Source organism: Rhea pennata, chromosome 3, assembly GCF_028389875.1.
Source record: "Rhea pennata isolate bPtePen1 chromosome 3, bPtePen1.pri, whole genome shotgun sequence".
Classification (NCBI taxonomy): Eukaryota; Metazoa; Chordata; class Aves; order Rheiformes; family Rheidae; genus Rhea; species Rhea pennata.
In genome coordinates, this window is record NC_084665.1 from 51,995,150 (window position 1) to 52,019,336 (window position 24,187).

At 39.7% G+C, this 24,187-nt stretch overlaps 1 long non-coding RNA gene across 3 annotated transcripts; it reads right to left on the reverse strand.

Annotated features, from left to right (window-relative positions):
• Positions 1–966: 966 nt before the first annotated feature.
• Positions 967–23,498, reverse strand: LOC134138525 (uncharacterized). 3 transcript variants are annotated; one of them, XR_009957916.1, is made up of 4 exons: positions 23,334–23,498; positions 22,855–22,970; positions 5,827–6,034; positions 967–2,853 (listed from the first exon to the last, which is right to left on the reverse strand). It is a non-coding gene; the product is annotated as an uncharacterized LOC134138525 (long non-coding RNA). The 3 variants fall into 3 exon arrangements; XR_009957915.1 differs by having other exon boundaries at positions 22,855–23,016; XR_009957917.1 differs by lacking the exons at positions 22,855–22,970; positions 23,334–23,498 and adding an exon at positions 10,297–12,216.
• Positions 23,499–24,187: the final 689 nt, after the last annotated feature.

Genomic DNA, 24,187 nt, shown 5'->3' on the forward strand with positions numbered 1-24,187 from the left:
AAGGTGAAGCTTTTGAAAAGATAAAAATATATTGGGCCTTTTGAGTTTGAACAAGTCAGCTTGCAAAGGGGACTCCTGAATCACCAACCACAGCTGCCTGTTATTGCAGGGAAAGTTGGTCCATAATCCCTGTCATAAAACCATCGAGTTTTACCTCTTAGTTTTCTTGCCCCATTGCTTCTACAGAAAAATTGTTCAAGAATCTCTGTCTTCGGAAGCCTAAAACCGGATTTCTCCATTAAGCTCCACAGAAAGCAAGTAGTAAGGGAGTGAATGTAAAAACTAAGCTTCGAAGGGGTTAAAGCCACCTCAGCCTGAGGGTCTGTGGAAAACAAGGGTGATCTCTTTTATCCAGCCAATTAATATATCCTGGAAAAAGCAGGCAAGCCTACAGTCAAACAAGTCCTTGTGTCAGTCTCCTACATGGAAGTAAATTTCTTACTGCCCATGTTATGCTTCTGAGCACGTCTGCTGTGAGCACTCATGTTTCCAAATCTTGCCAGAGTCAGTATGTGACTATGACTATGTTACCAGACAATAGCCAAATACTACTTTTTATTTAGTAAGAAGAGTTATGAAAGCACTGGTTTTTAATGAGATTCCTGGTATTTCCCGGGAATTGTCTATGTTAGAATCTCCTACATTACAGGTTTGCTTTACCTGTTTCCACAAGCAGAAAGTGCTGAGCTACCAGTGAATTAAAATAAGCACCTCAGGAAGTTATAAAGTGTTTTGTGAACTGGAAATAAGAGGTTCACAATCAGATTCACTCCAATATCTTGGGAAATCTTTATCCAAATGATCTCACTGTAGCCCAGCCTTTCCCCAGTTTAAGAAAAAGCAGGAAATATTGTTATAAATTAGCTTAAGAAATACTTTTTCTTGAAGACAAAAGTATTCTTTACATTCATCACAGATTCAGTTAACACTAAAAAAACTGGCATCAAATATCCTATGTTGTGTTACAAATTCTCTATAAATTGTATTATTTTAAAAAATGAATTACAGTTACTGTTTTCAGGGAGAAAACTTCCAAGGACAAATTGTTTGCAATGTAATAGATGGAACTGAGGATGCCATCTATTATTAAGACTGCTCAGACTAACACGCAAATTTGTTCTGGCTGCTTATAATTTGGGCAAAGACCATTTGGGCTTTTTTTTTTTTTTTTTTAAACATGGTGTGTCATCCTCATAGTTTTAATCTCTGCTTAAATTAAATTGCTAGGCATTCTTTACTTTCTTGAAATGTAGGAAATATAAGTACTGTGAGCACACAAAGGCTGTTAGAAGAACGTTCTTCTAATAATCAAATTACACAATGTCAGCATTAACAGTGCTGAAACATTTCAAGATTATTCTGCTGGTTATATGGTAATATTTAACAGCTGAATAGTAAATATAAATAATATATGCTCTGAAACCGAATGAAAAGAAAGCAGGCTTACATTGACACAACTGTTAGTGAGAAATAATTTCTTCTTTTGACTTGCTTACACTTTTTTTCTGTCAAAAATATCATCACAAACTAAATGTTTCCACAAAACATTTCCATGTTGACAAAGAAGCTTTTCCTGGTGGAAGATTTTCTGGTCAAAAACCTTTCAATAAAATGTACTTCAGATTCAGTCTTTGATTATATGAGAACACACTGCTCTTTCAAATGTCTCAAATGCAAAATTAGTCCTGCTCTGTGTATGGCTAGACTGAGAGGTAAATTAATGCAGGCTGTTCTCTTGTTGCAAGTTCTTACAATGGGGATGGGAAAATTAGAAATATTAAGCTAAGTTGCTTAGGTGATCAGCTCCAGGAAAATGTTCCTGTCTGAGAAACACTGCAAATTTAGCTTTGGTCTGATCCCAACGCTTGGCCTGAGACTATTGCCTTGGCCTGTAACACATTCACACTTACCTCTTAGCTGAAGGCTGTTGGGAGAAAAACAGAATTTGAATAGTTAAGACTGTGTTATAAGGCACATATATATGAGGGCTGCATCTTAACTATGGCATTCCATAAATTTGAGTATTTGGCTTTGCAACTTCAATATTTTTTGAATCTGTAATTTTTCCTGTATAATTGTATATAGTACATAATTACTTATAATTCATTTCTACACATGCAACACTGCAAACAATGTTTAGACATTAAATCTCAGCTCAGTGATTGAATACAGGGTACAGCAAAAATAAATATCCATGTATTTTGTAAATATTTGCATAATGAGCTATTTAAATGCAAGAGATTTTAACATATGTAAACAGTTGGAGATACTGTATGAGGCTAAAGTGGATGCAAAAAATATACACAACTCTGTAAAATCATATGATTTATGTGATTTAGGAGTTAAACATAACATATTTTAAGGTTTTATATATTCTAGTATTTTAGACTGTAAATACACATTGTGTTAAAAAAAAAAAAAAAACTTACTTGGTACAATTAGTTAGTAAACTGTATGACTTAAAGCCTTAGGTGACAAAGGCAATGCTATAGATAGACATTAGTTACCGCCCAGTTACAGTGAAATCTCTTTGCAGTCTGCAGACTTAAGACATCCAAATGCTTGCAGAGAGAAGGCAACATGATCAATCTAGTTCAACAGTAAGTACCAGAGGAAATAATTTTCCTCTTGTTACAAAGCTGCCACTAACATGATATGGAGCTCCTGCTGCAGAAGTTTTTTCCAGCTCAATGTGCAGTGATGCACCCAATGGGAACTCAGAGGCTGCCTCCACCAAAACACACTGCTTGCTTCCTGTGATCTTCGCCCCGCCTGAGACTTTTGGAGTGTTAAATGGCACTTTAAAGAGGTTCAACAACTCCAGCCACAGTTCAACGTGGTTCAGCTTGGTTTCTGCAAAAGAAATGTGGTGAGAGAGACAAAAGGAACAATAAGACTTTCAAAGTGAAAACTTTCTTCGTTTAATAATCAGGCTGAGCTTAGCTGTCAAAGAGTGTACCAATGAGCATTTTACTTAGTAGATAGGCTGCCTACCAACTAATTAATACCTTTGCAGAAATCAACTTTTACAGTAAGGACCAGAGCAGTTAGACTCTAGTCACAGCTCTGAGCTTGCAGTGGATTAAGGGAAATGGCTAGTGGTCTGTTGCTTCCATTTCCTTGAAACTTGATGAATAATGCATATAAAAGGGACACTTCTAAAAAGATGCATTCTACCTCCTTTGGAGCACCCCACATTTCTATGCTGGAGGAGGTGGGCTTGGGAGCAGGGCTCTCTTATGGCCAGAGTGGTCAGCACTGCTCTGGGTCTTTAGTCATTCTCCTCTTAGTGCCCTAGCTGACAGGGCACAAACAGTGAAAAACAAGCAGAGGTTTGAGTGCTCAAAGTTAGTTTGAGAGGAGGTGCACCCCCGGCAGCAGCCCCCTCTCCCCAAGGGTAAACAGGGAACCAGGAGATGCTGCCCCCCACCACTCTACCCAGAGACTCCAGACAGTAGAGCAGCCCTGCAGCCATCCTCCTTTGGGTGGCACCACCAGTCAGCATGACCTGGAGATGGGCAAGGGAATCTGCAGTCTTGAATGACTTTGCTTGCTTTCAAAGCGCTTGGTTTTCCCTCAACATCCCCAAATGACCTAGGGACCAGGCTTGTGTTAGTGCAGCTGCCAACAGTCCCATGACCAAAGCAGCCAGAGATCTTAGGGTGATGGGGACATCCCAGAAGTAACCCCTTTCCCAGATGATACTCCTGTTGCCTTTACAACACTTCAGCATGCAGAAAGACCATGATTCAGCCCCTAAATGACTTCTAATATAACACCTCAGGTTTGGACCTTTTATGCACAAGCTGTACTCCTGGCACCTGAGCAGTTAATAAATGTCTGAGTCACTAGGAAGCTGATTTAAGACAGCCCACAATAAATGAGTGTAACAAGTAATTGGAGGACTTGAAGAAATGGAAGATTATATGAGATGTCTGTAGCTGGGTGTGGGTGTCTGTGTGAGACATAAGGAACCACTTTTGACTCACAGGCAAAGTGATCTGGGCCACATTTGGGTTTCCTATGAAAACCTGAGTATGAATTTTCGGGAGGAAAGAAATTCATATCATTCTTGTCCATGGGACATCTATTTTCAAATATTAAGCTCAGATATTTTTATTAGTAATGTTCCCAGTCACCAGCCAGCTCTGAATTTTTAAAGCCTCACTTTTGAACTCATACATTCTGTTTTCAGAAGTGTTGTGTCCAATTCATGACAAGCCCTGCGTCAGAAAAATGTTCTCTGCGCTCAGGTATTCATGCTAAGCAAAAAAAAAAAAAAAAAAAAAAAAAAAAAAGAGTTCTCTGAAACGCCACATGAGAGAAATTCCTTCAAGTTGTGGGAGAAATTCACTCATATTTCTTATACCTTCCAACAATCAGCCTACAAAGCAAAGGCAGTTCAGAAATGCTTTTAAGAGATTTTCTACTCACCTGTAATAAAGATAACATTTACACTACTGCTCCTTGTTGAGCAACTATTCTTAAAACAGAGATGTGTTCTTGATGAAGCTGTTTCCAAAGGAAGTTAAGCAGTAAAAAACAATGCTTTCTAAAAACCCAGAAAAAGTGACCAATTAGTTAGTATCTCACCCATTTTTCAAAGTCACATAACATAAAATACTATTATTTTAAAATCTATTATTAAAATAACCTTTAAGTAATACAGGGTAATTTCACACAGAAAAGAAATCCTCTGCCCCTTTTCTCCACTCAAAAATGAAGGCTCTGAAATTAAATTATTCTGGAAGTGGAAAGCATCTCCACATCTTCACTATACACAAAACTAGGGGAAAACAGCACATTCAGCAAAATCTATATATCAAAATCTTCTCCATTCTATATATCAAACTCTTTTCCAACTTTCCTTCTTGCTCTCCTTAACTGGCTAGTATCTGCTTTAGTCCATTGATTTTTTTAAGAAAAAAAGGTTGAGGTGGGCCAAGCTTACATCTGAACTTCTGAATGTGCTCTAAGATGCATAGTAAGGTGTCCTGACAGAGAGTGATTGGAGTCCAAGGGCTCTTGGACACGTCTCCTCCTTTGTCTTCTCCTGGTCTCCACCAAAGCAGGGGACAGCTCTGGCAGCTGCACGCAGGCTTTCACAGTACATTTTATAGGATATCATAAAATTCTGAGTAAACAAAGTTCTTGTCACTTCACAGGCTTCTCAGCCACCTTCCCAGGTACAGCACCGCAAAAATATGTGTGAGGAATTAATTGACAGACTGTTGTCACACAGCATGTTCTCCAAAAGGGCAGGAGAGGAAGGGGGGATGTCAGCACAGGGATGTGTATGAACTGTGTGCTTCCACAGATAACACCACACAAGCCAAGACCTCCCCTGCACTTGCAGGAATGCAAGCAGCATGCGTAGATATTCGCCTTCATTCATGTATCTCAACAGGCTTTCTGCTTTCATTACTGGCAGACCTCTTGCACCAGGCACTTTCTTCCGAATGGAGGCTACTCTGCCCCCAGATCTGTCCCTGCCTGCTGTCTCTCCTATCCTTTCTTCTTCCCAGCTCTTCCTAGAAATGTATCAGAGCCCAAAGTCATTGACGTTGGGACTTCTCCATGCCACGTGCCAGGCATTGCCTTTCAGACCTGGCTCAGCAGAGGCCAGCAGCAAGCGCTGCAGGGAAAGGGAGAGCAGCAGCTGCACTGTCACTGACTAGCACTGATTAGCAGTGCATGTGCCAAAGGTCTCCTGTGCAGCTGCATACTTTACATACCTTGGGACAGCTGTGCATTAGGGCCAAAGTTAGCCTTTCAAAGTTAGCCTTAAGTTGTTTTTAACAGACATTTAAAATGCAGTCCACGTACCTTGATATCTTTTTCCTATTTCTTTGCACCTTCAGCACCTCAAGCAGGACTCTTAAAATTGTTCAAAAGAAACTGTCTCTGAATGGAGCCATGTTTATCTCCACAAGACTGCGCACAGCAAAAGCGTCCCCACTGACAGATCAGAGTTTTGGGAGATTGGCTTCAAACGTGTGTATTCTGATATTTTTGAGAGCGAGGATAAAACAGACTGAAAAGAATCAGACATATAGACTTGTTATTCAGTAGATATGAATTGATAATCCATTTGTGGAAGCTGAAGAGGGAAAGATAAAGCGTTCTTAAAAGCAGACGATCTGGACCTCCACTAGGTGTGATGGAAGGTCTAACTGAGGCTGTATAATTATCTCTGCACTATATAAGGTGAAATGTGCACTCACTTAGTGTATACCATTGATGAAAAGCCAAGTGGGGAAAAGGCTGAAATACACGGCAGGATCAATTTTATTTGTAATGTTTTTTAACATTTCATCTATACGTTCAACTGGCTGAAACAGGTGGAAATAAATATTATGTTAGCAATTGTGTCATGGAACGGGGTTTTGCTTTTGATTAAAGGAGGAAATCAACCATCACTATTTTATGGTTACTATAATTTGTTTCACATATATCTTTCCAATACTAAAGCGTACTATAATATTTAACTCTATAGATGTCTAAACAGATCTTCAGAGCACCTGGACAAAGGCTGAAGAATGTGCTTTCATTGTATGTTAATTGTTTTGCAGTTCTTCCATGAGTCTGTATAAGAGCATATGTACATATATACAGTTGCATACATGCAACTCTCTTTAACTGTACAGTGCTTCCAATGTGCTAAATATATTGATTTTTCAAACCTTATTATTCATTGCTCTGTTTCTTATTTTGCTGATATTAATAATATTTGCCTCCTTATAAAGTCTACTTTGCTGATATTATTACCACACAGTGCAAACTGAAATCACAAATCAAGATACAATTAGGACACAGGTCCTAGGTTCTCAACTGGATAGCACTTCAGAGTTCATGTTTAAAGAATCAGAAGGACAAAAGCTTAATTAATTCATTCATTTTAAATTAGTTTAAAATATGGAATTTATGCATCAAGGTGGAGGCAAGAAAACACCAGCTCTTATAGCATATTTTATAGTTTCATCTGTTAAATCTTAGACATCTGGAATATTACGGACATAAATAAATAAATAAAACAAGACAAAGTAAAAATATGACACGCAGTATGTCTAGAGGCCTTGATTTTATTTTGAACCTATAAACCTTGGGTAAGGATCAAGACTTTTCTACTGAAGGTTTTACCCAGTGGATGTTTGTTTTTCTCGAACATAATTTGATGCTGCTGTTGGTTTTGGCATTAATACATTAAAAGTTAAATTTATGTCAGCATCAACAGATCAACTATCAGATGTTGCTATTAACTTTGACATCAAAATCATTAAGAAATTGCCATCATGTAAATTAATTATTAGAATTGTATTGACATGAATGCATAATGATATTACTCATGCAAATAATTAAAGAAAATGCACAGTGAAAAACACATTAGAATAATGGCACAAAATGTCATTATTCTGGCTTCTTGACAACTAGGTGCTATTGGTTTTCATCACAGTAAACTTTAAGGTTAAGAGAAAGAGACAAGGAAGTCCAGTGCAAGGCTACAGCTGCTCTTATTTGTGCCTGTATTTTTTCAGTGTACAAGGAATGAAAACTAACATTTTTAAACTTGTCAAAGAAAGCTTTTTACATCACTCTATGGGAGATTAAGAAAACCAAAGCAACAGAATGACTTATAGTGCTGTTGTCCAAAGATCTATGTTCTTTTGTTGTTGCCAATTTTAAGTCTCAAAGGACCCTCCATCACAAAACTGTTGCTGTTATTAAAATGCTAGGATCTTTCTGAGTGCAGGAGAGAAATAATTAACCTGAAAATATTTAGGTTATCTCCTTCCACGCTACCCAAAAGGTAATTATTACTGATCAGTGCACAGGGAGAGAGAGTTGTGATTACGGTGCATGTGTGTGTTCTCTTAATTTAATGTGCAATGGACTGAGTTAGCTTTTTTGTCAACAGCAAAAGTCTGTCCAGTCTAATAGAATAAACATTACTAACGACTCAGTGGTGCATGCCAGCTTACTCACCAGCGGCACACAATTTTTAAAAAAATGTCTCCCCATTCCCTCCCAAGTCAATGGAAGAGATTTCCCTCAGTCTTGATTTTGTACTTGATCCAGAAATTATATTATAGAAATAATGCAAAAAGGCAGTTATTTCTGGGCTTCTTGCCTTCCAGCTCCCATCTTTACTAGACCAAGGAAAGAAACAAACAAAACAAACCTGACAAATCAGATGTGCACATCCTAAAAATAAAATTCAATTGTTAAAGCACTGGGGGGACAAAGCCTTGTTTATCCTTATTACATATAGAAGTCTGCTCCTACTGACACTTAGATGAAAAGGAATTTTTCCAGGGTAAAGCATAGGGCTAGGAATTAGGAAACATATGAGTTGTTCTTGGCCCCATCCTTGCTCTTCTATATAATTTCAAGTAAATCACTTAAGTGACTTACTTTAAATTCTTCCCTATTGCCAAAGTGAGAACAGTGCATACCACAGAGATGTGGCTAGTAATCCACAATAAAAAATACTCCATAAATTAAAATCAGTTACACTACCTAAGCATGCACAAACATCCTCGATGTTTCTCAGAAAATCTGTAAATGATCGATTTGCAATTAGAGGCCTCAGTTCTACAACTGAATCTGCCAGTACAGACTCCTGCAGTTCGGGGGGTGACCTTTAAATCTCTCTTTGGATCCTCCTTGTCACTAGACTTTCTGGTCTTGGCATAATTAATCTCAACACAGAAATGGGACAGAAGGACAAGCGAACTAAGCATTACAGGTATCCAAAGGTATGGCTACTGGTTGGATCTCTGGGCAGTTCAGAACTTATGTTCTCATGTTCACCTTGGGAGATGAGGAGAAGCACAGAACAAACAGTGTTAGGACAGTCAAGGTCTCCAGAAGCAACCTGGATCATAATGACTATCACGGTATTGGCAAATGTTATTTAAAAAAAAAGACTCAAAACTTTTTTCTGGTTTTCTTTAAATTTTGTAACTTACCTAGGGGACAGCTAACTTTGCAGGTGTACTTTGACTTTTTGTGGTGAAATACAGACATTTCACTTGAAACAGCTTGTTTAATGATGCCCTGAGCCTCTTACTACTGTTTAACAATCTAAGCTTTACTTCTAATCCATCAACAGATAGGTCAAACTTGTACCCATAATTTAAAGTTATGTTAATAAGATCTATGACATGTCTTGTACCATTTTATTGATAATATGTAATGTATTATAAGCGTCATGAGCTTGCAGAGCTGCTGTCACTCAGGGATTTTGCACATAAGGTATTATATCTCAAAAGCATGCCATTGCAGTGAAAAAAGGACTTTAAATAAATAGGTTGGCACAGTTCTGCCTTCAAAGGGAGAGTCTATAAATTCACAAACAAGATTTACTGTGTAATTCAAGCCTGAATCAACACAGGAGTTACACTGTGTAACTGAGAAGGGACACACCACATGGTAAAGTGTTTATAATGTGGGCAATATTGTAATGCAGAGGTTGTTTTGCAGGAACATCTTTTCCTTTTCTAATTACTCCGATTGCCACCTCCCATTTACAATCACATATCCACACTGTGTTTAACTACAGTAATTGCTACATGATAAATTTATATAAGGAAAATATTGAGTGTCTATTATTTAGTGCCTTATAACGTAATTTAGCAACTAGAAGAAAAGTTTGGAAAAGCAGCATTATGCAACCTCATCAGTTCTCCATAGATCATGGCAATATGGTATCTCTGAGGCACAGTAGTTTCATCTTGAATAAATGAACATCTGTAAATGCATTAGCTAGTTTCCATTTTATGGCCACATCTACTTCTGTGAGTTTACTAAAACATTCAGATGATTTTTTTTGCTCCCATGATGTTTGGCAGTGGTATAAAACTAGATCCCTGGGAAAGGGTAGACAGTACACTATTTAGGGAGCAATAAAAACCTGAAGTGATGGTCTTTATGAGTTCATCTGAAGATGTATTTCACTCAAGGATTTGCTTCTTCTCCACCCAAAAATTTAACAGCAAAATCTATAAGAAATTAGTTTGTATTTTCTATTAAAAAGAATTAGTTAAAATTACAAATAATATAGAATACCTTTATCCGATTAATTCTAAATATGTCCTAATTTTAAAGGAGTTAGGACCCAATATAATGTAGTGCCAGTTGGAAAAACACTCGAAGAATGAGCCTCCTCCAAAGAGTTAAGGCACGTCTGAGCTACAGAACCAGCATGTGTTGTTGTTATGTGATCAGCAGAAGTCCCAGCTCAGGTTACCCACCCTCAGATCTGCCCCTGACTTTCAGAGGTCAAGATCATGTTACCTGTCATCTTCTCCTGTAGGAGCAAAGGAAATGTGGTCTTGCCAGCTACTTCCATCTCTGCCTATAGAGCTATCGCTTAACAAGTAAGAGTATATTAAGGATGTGATCTGCCAACCAAAGATACAGCAAATTCAAATGTTACACTCTGCAAGCTGAATTGGAGTTGCAACTAATCAATCCGGTTTCAAACCAGAACAGCCTAGTGTTATGCGGGTGGAAGAAAAAGGTCGCATAGTACGTCCTTCAGAAATATTATCTGTAGTTTTAGACGGCATGTATGTTTACTGGAAAATTTCTCATCTGGGCAGCTTTGGAGAGCAATATTGCACTTGCTATTCATTCTGAGAGGCAATAGTATAAATTATCATCTGCTGGTAAATAACAAGGAGGAATTCCGGACAAGTGGTTAGAGTGGCACATGAATAACTGCAACTCAGTTCTGCTCCCAGTTCGGTTCTTCTGTTTAAGACTGGGCAAATAGCTTTAACACCTCTACACCTCAGACTGTGAAGCAGTCACTCCCATCTGAGTGCTGGGTTTAAATAAGTATTTTTAAAGAGCTTTGAGATTCAAAGGAAGGCCTTATTCTAGAATGGTAAGCATCTTCTCCTCTGCTTCACAGACTGTGAAGTGTCTGGGAAAAGAGCAAGCACTGAAGAGACAGTAAAGCCAGTATCAATAGCTTTGTCATACTGGGAACTCCTGTAATACAGTTAAGTCTTCTGGTTAACTTCATATAACACATGGAAGCTGTCACACATCCTATCAGCTATTCCTGTGTTCTCACTCTCCAAAAACAATCACAGTGAGACCCTGGCAGGATCAGGGTGACCCAGGCAGCCCATGGCAAGAACCAAAGTAGTCACGATTTCTCTCCAAACTTTCATGCCTGTCCCTCTTTGTAAAATTGGGATGGAAGCAAAAAGCAGGTTGTTAGAAACAATTGGTCAGAAATAGAGCTCCTTGGGACTTCCAGTTCATTGCTGTGAGCATTCATTTTCTATCCAAAGTGACTCTTCCTCGTCAGTTCAGCTTGCATGAGCGCTACCCTGGCTGGTTTTTGAAAAAGCAGTTATTATGTGTACTGTAACTGCTGAAGCTCACTCTGCCCCACAGCAAGCAGGGCAGAGCCCTCCCAGTCGCTCTGACGTCGCTCTTACGCAGCAGCACGCAAACAGATGAGAGAAGGGCTGAAGTGGTGGCTTCGTTCTCCTCCTTACACCAAAGCTGCGATGCTGGGCTCAGTCCTTCGTCTCTGTTCCGACTTTGCGTGATTTCAGAGCAGGCACTGTGATCCCCCAGCTCGCCTGGCCATGCCTGGTTGCACTGGGGGGGATGGAGCAGGTGGCATGGTGCCAGGACAGCGGAGGTCTCTTCACTTTAGACAGAAGGATTTTGATTCACACAATTAGAGACAAAAGCATAATCAAGCCTGCTCTGATTAATTGCAGTGGAAATGGTAAGGAGCTATCAATGCAGCAGCCAAGAGAGCTTAAAACCAAATATAACTTGCAGGGAGGGGGAGAGAGGGTGAGTCTTTGAAGACACTGTCAATAAAATGAAGAAGGAAGCTAGCACAAGTTTTCCTCTCCTCTCTGTGCTTCCCCAGCCTGTGTGGTGAAACTGGAGTTCTTGCATTCCCGCTCCAAATAAAAGTGCCACTCACCTCCCCAGGATAAACAGCTGGGACCGTCCTGCCAGCACATCCTCGCTTTTCTTTGCTTCTTTAAATTTAGTGGCCCTGTGATCAGGTAGCAACAGAGGAAATGCTCACCATCACTTAGGAGAGCTTTTGGATCTAATCACTAAAACAACGCCTGCCCCAAGAGCTGAGGAGTTTTCTAGAGACGTGTCTCCAGCAATTGGGGGTAGCTGCTCTCAGTGCGAGCAACATGCTGTCCAAGCACGCCGAGCGCTGTGGCTGCCGCCGCACAACAGCAGACCTCCCTTGGGTGAGATTGACTCTGCGTGTGAAGCAACCGGGGAGACAGCTGATGAACTACACAGAAATAAATAAGAGAGTCAGTCTGAGCTGAAGAAGATGATTCAATGAGATATGTTGGTCACATTTTTACAAAGACAGCAAGACTCTCCAGAGGGCTAAAACCCGCAATACTAATTAGTGGGCACAGAAACTACCATTGCAGGAAATCTGTAGAGTAAGACTACCCTGAGGGTGTAACCAGACAGCATAAGTGCAAGACAGAGAGGAGGTTCTTGCAAACTCAGAGCTCCAAAAACTTTCAGGGTGAATGACCTGAAATTTCACCAAGAGTCTCAGCATGAAATGCCCATTTAGCCCTTCATGGCTCATCCTAATAAATGCCTCATTTCTTGTTTAAGAGTAAACTGAAATTGATTAAGCTAGCACCAATATTGCTCTACAAGGAACCTAGAAACTAAGTTCCTTTTGGATAAATCCCAAGAAAGGGCAACACACACACACATATATACACACACTATTTCAAGTGGGTTCATCTGGGATGCATAAAACCTGAAATACTTTCATTATGGTTGCAAAAGGAAACACTATTAATCAGCTCTAGGCTTCTTATTACTCAGTGGAAAAAAATTTCAATAAAAAAAAAGTTTTTAACACATATAAGCCCCAAATTTCTCCTTGGAAGAATTAGGCAGATAAGTTGCCATAAATATGAGGAGGTGGGGAAAAATGGAAACTGAAAGGGGTTAGGGGCTGGATTGTAATTATTTTTTAATTTGCATTCAACAGGAGAGAGATTTATGCATGAGATGCAAATTGCTAAGCGTTATTTACACATCTGAAGCAAAACAAATCTTGAATATAAATGCTTAGAGGGCATATTTTTAAATATGAAAGTGGTAAAATTATTATAATGTTTATAACTCCCACACTGTTAAAAAGACATTAAATTTGGAAAAAAATAGCCCTTTTATTTAAATTATAGAGTCCTTACCAAATATTCAGGCAGAAAACAAGTATAAACATCTGTGAGTTTCCAATCTTGAGAGTCTTTTACAACAATTTGTTCACCTTGCGGTTGGGCCAATCTAGAAAAAAGATCTCTCAATGACTTAGTAACCGCGGAGTGCAACCATCAGTTAGAACATTTCTTTTTTTCTTCATGAAATACTACACACGTCTTTAGAACACAAAGAAACAGAAATAGCTTTTTAAAACCAAATCCATTCCATAAGCAGCCTAGCTCCTGTGGTGGGATATAAGACTTGCAGTTGATCACTCCTGCAAATGATGTAAAGATCACTGAAGCCTGCAATGAAAGGGCAAACACAGCCAAAAGACCCGGAAGAAATCAGTAGGAGTGGGAAAAAGATAAGAGGAGAGCAAGTGATGGCGTGCTGAAGATTCGAGATTGCTTAGTTGATCCACATCCACTGACTTATGCCTTCTGCAGTTATCTTTGAAAAATTTAAAGGATCTCCATTATCCTAGCACTGTTCAGGCTTTGAAGTATTCTCTTCTGGAGGGAAAAAAAGCTATTATTCCCGTTTTTACCAAGATAAAGTTGAGGTAATAAGACCTGAGATATCAAACATATTTACATGCTTGACTCCTGTCAGCTGTGGCAACCTTTGATAATCTGCATCTCAGATTCATTAAAAATTGGTGGAATTTAGATGTCTTCATAAACATACTGAAAATAAGGGTGGAAGCATCCACTTTTGCAGCAAAAGGCCAAGAGTGAGGTTTTGTGCTTGTGGCTTTTATGGCTATCTGCATGGCTAACTCACATCAGGTTTTAGTCGATCTTTTAATATTTATGTTCAGATGCCACTGTAAGTGTCCAGATGTTTCTGCATAGACATCAAAAATGTTTGCGTAGCAATTACTAGAAGAAAGTTTGACTTTCAAAGAGCTGCAAATGAGAAAAGTGCTTTTTGTTCCTGAAAGATACCAAGAGTGCAATCCAGTTCACTTACTTTCGGTGGTGCCTCATTTAGGCATCTCAGTAAGATTTTAGGATTCTAATCCAAGATGAGCCCTACAATTTCTAACAAATGGAAGGAAGTAGATAGATTTTCAGGTCTCCAGAGAGTGATCTATCCGTCTAATAACATCGTAATTACCTCTCCTGTCTCCATTGACCACATAGGACTCTAGGTATTTCTGAAATTTAAGCCACAAATATACCTCTACCACTGAGAACAGACTGAACGAGTAGGAACTGTTATGTTCATTCATCATTCCCAAAGTGGTAGTACTTTGTCTTCCTACATGGTGTCACAGCACAATTGCTCAGGAAACTTTTAAGACCCCTCTAGAAGAATTAGGTGGAGTTTGGCCGCCTGTCCATCTCCACTAGAACTGCACCAGAGCTCTGGACAGAGAAAAGCACCTGCTTCACCAGAACTGCTGCTTCTGACAAAAGATAAACAACTAAAACTAAGCAATCAAAACATATTCACGCTAAGTAGGAAATCACCTAACAACTCTAAGTGTCCACAGGGCAAAAGAACTCCTGGGCTGAACTGCAGATGGGGCTTTCGGGTGAGATGGAGACAATCTGAGTGGGGGCCAGGTGGGCTTATACCCTTCATAAGTTATTTGTGCACTGGCAATAACATTATAAGACTACTTTGCGCTTTCATGTTTTCTGTATTCTGTTTTGAAAAAATCACCCAAAAGCAAATATGAACCAGACATCAAATATGGAAAAAATGAACAAAACCAAACCTCTTTTAGCTTTGGTAATTGTATCAGGTGTTCAGAGCACCACAGTGGAGAAAGAGGCATGCTGTGCAACAGAAAATATGACAGAGAGAGGTGGTTTGTTTAGCACCAGTGCTCAAAGTGACACTCTGGCTGTTAAATCCAGTCATTTCTGGAAAAGGAAACCTGCTTTCTCATTCTCTATGTTCTCTGAGTATATGCTGTAATAAATATTTTTGCCCCATTAACAATCAATGAAAGTTTTGTCAGTGAATTCATTGAGACCAAGATTTCTCTTTGGTAAGAAACAAGGTGGCAAGGCCAGTAGCAGCAGCCAGCCATAGCTTTCTTGAGAATTGGAGTATCACTAGATTTGCCTGCAGAGCTCTGCTGAAAAAGAAAGAGGTAGGTGGCAAAGATGAATGAATGAGTTATATTTGTATTTTGTCAGCTACAACTGAAATTACACCATAATGCACTTAGGAAAGGATTTTTTTTACTGAAAAACAAATATTAAAGTTGTAAAGAGTGTCAAATTTTTGAGTCTTTGTCAATAATTTCTATTAACCAACTAAGTGCCAGAGAGCACTGTCAGATAGAGATAGACAGCTTTTTTAAACTGACTTGGATACCAGAAGAAATTTATCTGTAATAGTGCTGTTTCAAACTACCATTCAGTTAAAACTGGCTTAGGCATCCCCCTCTGTTAGCCTGTAACCTGCAACCTGCAGTATATTCTGATTCTATGATGTGAAGAGAAATTGCAGAGAGCCAACAGCTGGGAGAATATAAAATAAATTTAAAATTATTTATCAGAAAATATATATCATAACTTGCTAGGGAAATTATTTGCTAGGCACATCTTTCCAAGTCTGAGCTCATTTCTTTAGCACAACAGATGTGTAAAAAGAAATTTTTTAAAAAAAGAGAAAAGGAAAACAAATAAAAGAACTCATCTGGTCAGGATCATGAAATTCATGCAGTTATTATTTGGCACTCTCTATTACTCTCAAATATATTCTTGAGCCTGTAAAATCAAACACAAAGACCCTCCAAATGCAATCTGCAGCCTGTAAGCACCTGTGAGTCAGCTCTTCCATTGCTGCATATCACTACGGTTTCCTTGTTTCCAGTGGAGCAATGCTCATATACATCATTTCAGGAAAAACTGCACTGATTTGCACCAGTAATTATAACCACTAAAATTAAAGGCAACTCATCACCCCAGACCACATATCCTTCTGAAAATGGTGATTCTCAAGCAAGTCAGGTCTTACCTATATGGTCTGCTCCCAAATATGTGGACTACATATCATGAAAAAAGCCATTCCCCTTAAAGTTGTACTTATTGGAATTGTTCTATAGTCACTGACATCACTGATCATGAAAATCCATTTTATGATTCACAGCAGCAGAGCCACATAATTATGCTGTTCACCTATTGTTGCTTGGCATTTGGTGATGATTAGCTGAGAGTCAATACTTTTTTCCCATTGCAGCCAATTGTAGTTAGGTACATTTTTGTGTCTGTTTATTATAATTATTTTTTATCCTCCCTTGAAACATCAGGCCTTGATCACTGTTAGGGACCAATTAATGAATTAGATGGGCTTTTGATGTCCTCCGGGAAGATAATTCTTATAATTCTGTTTCAATGGTGACATCTCTTCATATCTCACTTTAAAGTCCTACTTTGTCATAGCAATGGCCAAAAGAGGTGGTCCTGGAGATTTTTGCATGTCATAAGCGAACCAAGACCAGAATTCACCTACTCATATATGGCTAATCTGCCTGCTTTGGTATTACACAATGCTCCCAACGCATCATGGCAAACAGTGCTTGACAAAGGCTCAAAATGAAGGGCACAGGCATATGCAAGAAGCCTACAAAATTGCGGGAATAGTTCATTTGGGAATGTTCTATTGCTCCTTTGTTTTATTGTCTTTTGTTTTATTGTATTTCTGTTAATAAACAGGTTTTAGCAATAAAAAGTAAGTTGTGCTAGAACACTGGTACCTCCAGAATTAAAGTGTTTGGTGGTCCCTTAAATTAAGGAGACCAAGGAGGTATGGGCTCATTTGTAGGTGTGAATCATGGTTACCCCTGTTCTTCCTCCCCTTTGACTTTGCTGCTTCTGATAGGTGGGGTGATGATAAAAGAGATGTAGGTGTGTAGTAGACTGTATTATGATAAAGCTGCCTGTGGAGTCACATGAAAGAGCGGTGTCACATCTCCAGGCTGCAGTGCAGAAGCAAGACTTCTTTGATCACAAAGACCAGAAGGAGGAACACAGCCTGGCTGCACCTCAGCACCAAGGTCTCTCTCCTGTGCGGTAACCTTCAGGAATTTATTTGCATACAGCACATGGGATCACACAGGAGAGAGATCACAACACAGTCCTGTGTAAATGCCTGAGGAATAGATCAGGCCATAGCAGATCAAGAGGAAAGGAATGGCACAGCCTGCTGTTTAAGTCCTGTGCTGTCTGTCCCTTTTATTTTCTTACAGTTCCCATAATGCATTTAAAAACTTTCAAACAGGAGAAAAGGGTAAAAAATAGCCTTAATTGCAAATAGTGGCATAAAACCTGTGGCACTCAGTCAGCCTTTTTCTACCAAGTAGTAACTTAACTGGCTGTTTTTAAAAACTACTGCCTTGCCCTGTTAGACTCAATACCTGTCACATGATTTATGTGCTTGTGTCTTATTAACTGCTGTGTTACAGGAGCTGCCCTATTCACTACCACCCCCGTTCTCTAGCTCCTTTTGTAAAAACCTAGTTGAAATCATGCTGCTCTGACTGGAGGGTACAGCACCTTCCGACAAAACATTATAAAGAGCGAAGAATTACTGTTTCTCAGTAATCCATCCCATAAATCAACACTCGTATTTTGCGCTGAGATTCCACAAGTGCTCCCTGCATTCATATTCAAAAGGCAGGCTGTGTAAAGTGTCTTCAGAAAGAAAAAAAGGGGGAAAAAAATCAGGAATGGCTAAATCATTCCAGTGTCTGATTGATCTTATCTGGACCTCCCTTGCTGCAACAATAATTTGAGCCTGTCGAAAATTGCCACCTTATCTGATTGGTGGTCTTACCAAACGCTATTTTATCAGGGCCCAGCTGCAGGAGGAAAACAGGATGTGGCATGACCTTGGTACCTCAGCGCCTGCCCTCGATATCTAATCAGTCAGATGTCTCGCTGAGGCTGTCTCAGGATGCCATACATGCCCCCTCTGGCATCAAGTCATTCAAAAGATGTTTGCTTCACACTCGTGTTAGCCCCCCAGTGCACACAGAGCACACCCAGACATACAACAGAGCTGCCTGCTAGTGTGCTATACTGAAGGTCTAAGGTTCTTTTCTGCAAAGCTTTGTCAGCCTTTCCCCTGAAAAGCTTGGTTTGCAGAGCTGTAACCCAGCCAGCAGCACGTCAGCATCATGCTGGCTTGGCAGACACAGCCCCCAAACTCATTTCATTTGTTTCGCTGGTTTTATGCAGGCTGTACAGTAAATGTCTATGCGTGGAATTAATGGCACCTGTAACGCACCAAACCACAGGTTCTGCTTTATCGCCAGTACTGGGAAGAGTGTGGGTTTTGTCACTGTAGCCTGGAAGTCGACCAGGTGTTAATCACATTAGCTGCATAAACAGGGGAAATCATTCAGCCTCTCTGTATTACACTTGCAAGATCCTCACCATAGCAAGGTATGAGGAGTTGGTCTGTTAGCCCAGGGCCTTTCCCTCCATGCTAAAGAGGACAAAATTCCCCTTCTCATCTGCCGAAGGGGCAGGGTGCCTGTGTCAGAGGGAACGGCCAGCAGATCCATGTATGGACCTTCCCTAGCCCTGCTCTTCCTTTTCTCCTTCCTGCTGGGGCTGGAGGAGCCTCCACCTGCCTGGGCATTTTCCTGCAGGAAGGTCCACCCTTCAGGGGCAGTTTTCCAAGACGCTGCTGTCCCCTCCTTTCCTGCTTGTTTGAACCTCTGCAGTGGAAAAGGTTCCCCAGGAAAGTTGTCTTGAAAGATCACCATCACTGCTGTAGCTCCATGCAGCTCTGATCACCAGGTATCGTATAAACAGTATACCTATGGTGAAGCCTGGGCTTGAACTACCTGAAATGTTGATAGAAAGAAAAAAGGCTGCAAGAAATGTGACCTGAAGTACAGAGAAATTAATGAATCAGGGAAAATCAGAGCATTAAACCTGTTATATAGAATCTTTAGGAGGCCAAAACTAGAATCAAATTCAGTATGACTCCATTCTTTTCTTGGAAATTTCTATGGTTTTGTTTGTCTCTGTTCTATTTAAAGCAGAAAAATTTTCTGCAACTGCAGAATTTCTGATGAAACAGCAATTTATTTCCTAATCAGCTCTGTCCATCAGCTCTGCTGCATGCAGTGACTGCTGACTTGGGACTGGGATGTACCTTTCCCACACTGCAAGCAAGTACAAACCCTGGTGGTTCAGCACACAGGAAGTCTCATAAAATGAAGCAAGTTCAGTGCAGAAAGAATTGTTGCAGAATTTCTCACTCTGGGAGTAAATTTACTTTCACAATGACTTGGTACTGTTACAGTGGAGCCGGTGGGATGCCAATTATCAGGCAAACTGATGAACCAATTCAGTCTTTTCTCAATTCTTGCTTTGCTCTTGCTGTTTCAAAATGCCAAAACATTGAATTTGATAATGTTTGTGACAACTGTCTAGCATTAAAAGCTGGGCAACCTACATAAGTCTGGAGTTCTATCCCTTGAGGGATTTGCAAAGTTTATCATTACTGCTGATATTCTTTGCCCTCCAAAAAGTTGATAATAAAAATTATTATTATTATTATCATTATAGAGTTACGATGAAGAAGGAGAATTTCCTATGTATTTTTCTTCAAAGCTTGGACTTTACTTCCTCTTACTAAATTATGGCTGAGCAGAGTCAATGGGTTTGCTATTGCCTAAAGCTAGTTCTAAATGCTTTGGGCGGGGGGGAGGCAGACACAAGGGAATCATTACTGTATTTATTTATTTTCACTGATAAAGAGCTCATAATAAATCTGGAGGCCTGCTGTTTAAAAAAAGAACCCAGCATGACAACATGTGTGGCTTGGAATAGCAAACCTAGTGAGGAGCTCTGCTCGCTGCCCAACAAATGGGCACACAGCACACCCCTGGACCACATTCCCGCACTTGTATGTAATAGTTGCTGCAAATTCCAGTCTAAATAAAGCTGTGGAAGAACAGATAAACAATTGCACCTCAACACACACAGATGCATACACACGAAAATGTCTTCTTATCAGGGCCAAGATAAGAAACATGACAGTGCAGCCAAGTGCATCTCAGCTGACTGACAATACGTAACAGATTGCCTAGCATATTCTTTTGGAGAAGCAGAACACACAATTAAATAAAACTCGCTATTAAAAGCAAACCCCCCCCTGAAAATAGATGTCAAACCCTGACTAGACAAATGTGGTATTTCAGGTGGTAAATTGAATGGACTTAATAGGAGTAATAGGAGCTACTGGTCCTAGAAGCACTTATAAAGTGTAAATATTGCTCACTGCATATGCTAACACAATGATAAATGTATCTAAATATTAGTATCAAAAGACTGTTGGAATATATATGCAATGTTGTGTAAAGTGTGAAAGGAGGTAGCTGTCCTTCCCATGGCTTTATATTCATCTCTGGGTACCGGCTGATCACAGGGGCCACAAGCACTATAATTAGATTTTGGAAATGTATATAGGGAGGAGGAAATGGAATAATTAAGGTAAGCTATCAGATGCCTGTCCTCATCCTTTTGAAACAAGCCAGAAATACACCCTGCACTCCTTCAGCATGCAACCTTCAAGGGGAAAGGTGTCAGACGCTGTAATTGGTAGAACTTGAATGCTGCTACACTGGTGTCCCTTTTTTAAGGAAACCTATTTTCCACACCAAAATTGATCTAGCAAGGTTGTTATCTCATAATGCACACCTAGAGAGGCACAGTAAGGCCTGAGGGGAGAGAATAGCAGCGCACTTAACAGCCTTGGCTGCGCAACCCACGATGCTGCACCCTGTCTTGAGAAACTTATTGCCAAGACAGAAGTTATGCAGTAAACATATATATATATGTGTGTGTGTGTGTGTGTGTGTGTGTGTGTGTGTGTGTGTGTGTGTGTATATATGGGGGGGAAGAGTTCAGGTTTTGTTCTAAAACACAGGGTAAGGCAGAGAAAAAGTGCTAATGATACGGAATCCAGCTGGGTCTGACAGCTGAACTGGAGGAGCATTTGCTTCTCTTTCTGGGGATGCTTGGGGATATTTGTAGGTGGGAGAGCAGAGACAGGAATCTCTGAAGGGCATAGTGGCTTTTATTTAATTATCCTTCCCCCCCTATTCACAAAGAAGAGCCAAGAAACCTAAACAAACACACACAAAAAAATATTTTTGGTGTGGAAAAGTATTTGACATTATTCTTAAATATTTAAAGGACACTGTCTGCTGGTTTAGAAATCCAGTGAATAATTTAGTACTGTTTGACAGAATCTCTTTGGGTCAATTATTCAGGAAGTGAATTAATACATTCTGACTAAAACAAAGCACATAGGGTTTTGGCGGACATATCTCGTTACATCACATATTCCATGTCACATTACATCGCAGACAACGCCAGCATAATCAAATGGTGTGAGCTGACTTAAACAATGCAATCAGAATGATTTCAAACTATTTTTTCAAAGGCTTCCTATTCCTGACTTTCTCGCTACTTGGTCTGTCTATATTTATCTCTCCAAAAAGGAAAATAACAGCAAGAAACCTGATCAACTTCTGAAAAGTATCTAGTTAGAAACTGCCAGCAACTCTTGACCTCATTACAACCCTAACTATCTTATCTACACCAAACACTTTAATTTTAAAATAGCATCTTTAAAGCCCTGGGGGCAGGACAGACAGCGTCTGTTGATGCTTGACAGCAATTCTCTGACACTGACATGGTCCAAAAGAGATATTCTTATCAAACCCTTCCGAGGGAAGTAGCTGTAATATATAATCTCAAGGGCAATGGGGATACAATGCAGGTTAAAAAAAGAAGGCTCCTTGGGATTTCCAGAGGTATGTAGAAGGCTCCAAAGAGAGCAGCTGTCTCATGTCAGAAAGTGTCTTATAGATCAAAGTGGAATTGAGATTCCTGCTTACATTTCAAATCACCGGCAAACACACCTCTCTCTCATGTCCTTTTACTTTCCATTTCTCCCCAACATACCGTTAAGAAACAAGTGGACCTTTCTTTCCAGAATCCTGAACTGAGAGTAGGGGGAGGGGAGGTCGGCATTCTAACAAAACTAACTAAAATTTGGAATTTCTATTTTGTGTGAGAAATTCTGAGATTTTTCAGTTTTATTTCAACAGGATTGGGGATGAAAATTCAATAATCTCATAATTTTACTGTGAAACAAAATATTCTAAACCTAATTCCATGTTCATTTATTTTTCATAATTATAATATAAATATTGCAACACAGCTTAAAAACTTCCATGCTATGGAGGTTTTACTGGAGAGATTTGAGCATAACATAAAGCTTACTTCATTAAAGTGAGAAAAAAAAACCAAAAAGTTTTGATTTCCAGGAGTTAAGCAAATTTCTCTGTGCTGCACTTCTAGGATGACACTTGGCTCTGTCCAGTGGCTACTTTAGCACAGCAAAAAGCATCTATGCTATGAAAATGGGCAGGCTCTTACTCTAGTCAGATTTTCTTAGCCATTTTTGTGTTTTATGTTAGGGAATATAGTACAGCCCTTTATGCATTTATTTGTCATTTTTACACATCCAACGCAATTTTCTCCATTCTATCAGCTGAAAAATGGAGGCAAGGGGGAAGTGACTGATCTAAGATCTTAGTAGTCAATAGCGTGAACTTACCTAGAACTGCAGACGTGTGTGTGCTAGCCAGGGTTTGGATTCAGTGCGGCTAACACCTGGCCCTCACGTTGGAGTGGAACAGAGCTTTCGCAAAACAAGCTTTCATGTCCCAGAGCCTGTTCAAGGTTAACACAAAGCTCTCCTGTTACGTAACAAGTATTGCTGAAAAGATATAGCCCAAATTCACCTTTAAATTGTTCAATAATAAATATTTAAAAACTCATAACCCCCTAAAAACGCATCACATCGAGGCTCCAATCTTTGGCTTTTATGCAAATAACTTTACTCTGACTCAGCCTCATTAAGCCTAGCTGAATAATTTGAATTATAAAGCATTTGGAGGATCGAGGCTTGAATAAGCATAGCAGAAAGTTCCCAGATATTCCTCACATTTTTAAAATATTTGCTTCCAAAATGATGCCACTACAAATGTTTTAAAAACACTAGTGCTATAGGCTGAGATGAAAATACATACATACCAAAAACCTTCGGATTGTGTCATCCAGCCACTTCACTTGCTATAGGGGTGTTAAGCTATAGGGAAATGCAGCAGAACAAATTAGTTTGAAATTATCTAAATTCATCATGTCAGCTCAAAGGAGATAGACAGCAATTCATTTCATGGAGGGTTAAAAAAATAAACAATAAAAAAAGCTTATCTTTTGAGCCTTCTGTATGCATAGGGAGAAGACAGTGGAAATACCAGCAGAGCTGTTAAGGGTCCTGGTGGCTGCTGGGGCCCCGGGGTGGACCAGTGTCCCACGATGCCACCAGCAGGTGTCATTGCAAGGTAGCACTGAAGCCACGGGAGAGCGTTTGTTCACCTTCCCCCTCACTGAAAGACATGGGCTGGTGGAGGACTGAGAGGGCAGGAGACCAAGAGAGCGGGAGAGAGGGCAGAGGGGCTGTGCAGGGTCTGGAGTTTTGTCCAGCGGTGTTTTCAACAGAGCAAGCGGTAAAATGCATCACTAACTACATCAAAAGAAAGTGCACTTTAGGTGCTAACTGCACCTAAAACAAATGACCTGGAGTCTACCACAAAATGAAAGCTTGAAAATGTAAGGAAATGGAAAGCACTACTGAGAAAAAAAAAAAAAAAAAAAAAGAAAGAAAGAAGAAGAAGAAGAAAGAAAAAAAATGCATATACATAGCAATGTTTTCAGGATTTTTAAAAACCTTTCAGGTAATGATTTGTCTATCAGAAACACATGCAGTCTCCTGCCATTTTACACAAGCAGCAACATCTTGTTGCAAGGACACCAGGATCAGATGGAGAAAGATCAGAACCACAAATGAAACTGGTCAGGTGAGATCCCCAGTTCAAGCTGCACGA